Source organism: Lygodium microphyllum, chromosome 29, assembly GCF_053477565.2.
Source record: "Lygodium microphyllum isolate KBCC chromosome 29, Lygodium_microphyllum_v1.1.10, whole genome shotgun sequence".
Taxonomy (NCBI): Eukaryota; Viridiplantae; Streptophyta; class Polypodiopsida; order Schizaeales; family Lygodiaceae; genus Lygodium; species Lygodium microphyllum.
The window spans coordinates 67,912,650-67,915,610 of record NC_141163.1 but is presented as its reverse complement, the minus strand read 5'-3'; the positions used below and the strand labels follow the sequence as shown (position 1 = coordinate 67,915,610).

Sequence of the window (2,961 nt, the reverse complement as noted above, 5' to 3'; positions counted from 1 at the left end):
TCCTCCGCCACTGCTGCTATCTCTACACATCAACTGAAGCATTCACAACCGTTTGTAAAATAATACAATTAAATCGACAAAAGTGAATACCTAGCAGTCTTCAGCTACATAAATAAATCAATTGGTTAGAAATCAATCCTAACCTTAATTTATTACGAGTGCGCACCCTAAACTCATAAACATTTATTAATTTAGTATGCATTTTGTGGAATCACCCGCTATGGAATCACCCATGTACACACTAAATTAATGAAACACCCGAAAAGGATAGGCGTCCCCATCAACTTCTCGCACAAAGAATCCACTTTGTGTATAAGCCCCAGTCATCAAAGTTTACGGAATCCACCGTAAAACCTCACCGAATCCACCGTGAAATATGCCTCCTGGCATCAAAACCACTCTCTATGAGAAGTCATATGGTTAGAAGCACATGAGTCTATATATCATACATCATTCTTTGATGAACCATCAATAGTCATATTCATAAAGTGTTGCATATCAATTTTATTTCTTAATCACTACAATAATACAAGGGAATTCTTTGTTACATGAATCTTTATATATTGTGGTCTTAGTAGTAGCTAGTGCTTTTTCATTTAAGATTTAGTCATATGTTTGTTTTGAGAGTTCAAAAGTTTTGCATTTCCTAGTTTCATTTCATGTCCATGATTACCATTCCTAGAGAACTTTGCATTCTTTTTAGTACATTATAGCAATTGTAGACCACTTTTAGGAAAATTGAACATCATATATCCATACTATCTTACAAATTCATTTAGACTATTGAATCAAGTTATAACATCACTAATTAACGATTGTAATTTATATAAACCTTTTGAGTCAATGTACATTTTTCTTGCAATGTTTTCAAACCATAATCATTTCAAACAATTTATCCCAATCTTTGAATCAATCATGTACACTTAAATATAAATGATTATTGATATCATATTAATTAGATAATATATGCTACAAAAATATAGTTATATTGAATTGAAAAAAATGTGTTGCAATTTTGCTATAATTGAGCTCATAGAATTGTCCCTTCAATGTGCCTTCTATTTTATGCAATTTCTTTTCCAATTTTTTTTTCCATCCTCTTCTATTTTTTGCTATGTGGGCAAGCTTTTTCCTAAACTTAGTAGTTTGTAATTTTCATTTGACCAATACTTAAAACATGGACCTTGGTGATTGACACTTGAAACAAGCTCCCATATGCTTTTTCCCTAATGGGCACCCTTTCAACATTCAATGGATGTAATAGTAGTTCATGCAGTTAACCTCTCGTTTATTGTGCTTGGAAATATTCATCATTCATAAAGCCAGTCATTGAGCCTATTATTTACATCGAGCTAGCATGTCAATCATTATAGCATCATCAATATTATGTTCATTATTGCTTTGGCTTGTTTCCTCATTTATGTCCATCTTTGCCCACAATGGCTACTTTAAAAGCATCACATAACTTACCATATGAACTCATGCATCTAATCATACCTCTCGAAAGATTTACTTGATAGTTGAAGTAGATGCTTCTTGCCACCACACTATTAAGCCTTGTCAATAGCCACCCTTCCACTAGTTCTCAATCCTTTATGATAGCCATATAAACACAATGTATAAGCTTGATCCTTTACCATTATGTGTAATCATATACAACCCCCATATGCCCATGCCCACCTCATGTGTTGAGACATACATGCCCCTATATAAGTATCTAGCTTCATGAATTTCTTCAAAAACAGGAGGCCCTTATGCATGTGAATCCCATCCTAACCATTGTTGCATGACGTATGTACATAAAAAGACCATTTGACATTAGATGATCTTATCTCTTGCCTTACCATGCATGCCTTCAAGAGGTGGCAATTGTTATTTAGGTTATGATTGTGTTGTGACAAAAAAAACATGACGACATCATACATGCAGAAGCTCAACCTTTGTTATTGGAAGGTCCATTAGATTGCTATCGTTTTCCTTTTGCATGATAATTCCATGAACATTCAAAAACATGTGATAAGAAGAGTTGGATTTTCTACATAGAGATAGTAGAGCCTAAAAAAGATAACCATTAGAAAAACCATCAACATAATCACGAGAATAGTCTCCTAGGTAAGCTCATAAAACTCAACTTAGGAGACTAAAGGATACAGGTCTTGCATAGAAACTTGGAAATTTTTGAAGAAAGTGATGACATTGTGTGAGGAAAGGTGGCATTTGTTACTTACTATATGATTTTATGTGTTTAAATCATGGACCCTACTCATATGATACTGCAAATAGCACGCGGATCTCCACAACAACGATCCCTGCTTCGACATGTATGAGTCTAAAAAGGGAGAATGGCAAAGTTAGAGGACAGAACGTTCCGAAGGTAATCAAAGGTTAGCACGACAACTCCTATCGATGCAAACAAAAAATCTCCAAGTTGTATGTACCATGTGTTTTAAAAAAACATTAGGAACTTTAGGCGGCGGCATTAAGATATTTTATTTTAATTATTATCTTCTTTCAACAGCTGGAGTAGCTCAGTTGGTTAGAGCGTGTGGCTGTTAACCACAAGGTCGGAGGTTCAAGCCCTCCCTCTAGCGATCCTAACATTATGTCCTTATTACTTGCGCGCTGGTCATTCACGTGCCAGGTATTGGTTAACGCGATAACGTCAGAGAGTGTATAGTATAGTACACATGATTGAGAAATCATATATATATTTTCACACGCGTGTGTATATACACGATTGGGATCGTATATTGAGAAATCATGCGTATAGTTCCTTTACACGTGAGCTACTTGGAGTGGAGCATGTGGGGATGACCTGCAAAGGGCTGCTTATCCTCTTTATTGGGACACACTCTAAAGAAAAATGATGTCATGGCCCCATAAACTGAAGGCCCAATTGGTCTCATCTCGTGATTTTTTTTCTTCTACACAAAAAGCTAGTGGTGATATTTCCTTTATCTT

General features: G+C 35.3%; 1 non-coding gene across 1 annotated transcript; it reads left to right on the top strand.

Annotated features, from left to right (window-relative positions):
• The first annotated feature begins 2,517 nt into the window (after positions 1–2,517).
• TRNAN-GUU (transfer RNA asparagine (anticodon GUU)) lies at positions 2,518–2,591 on the top strand. The gene has a single exon. It is a non-coding gene; the product is annotated as a tRNA-Asn (tRNA).
• The last annotated feature ends 370 nt before the right edge of the window (positions 2,592–2,961 follow it).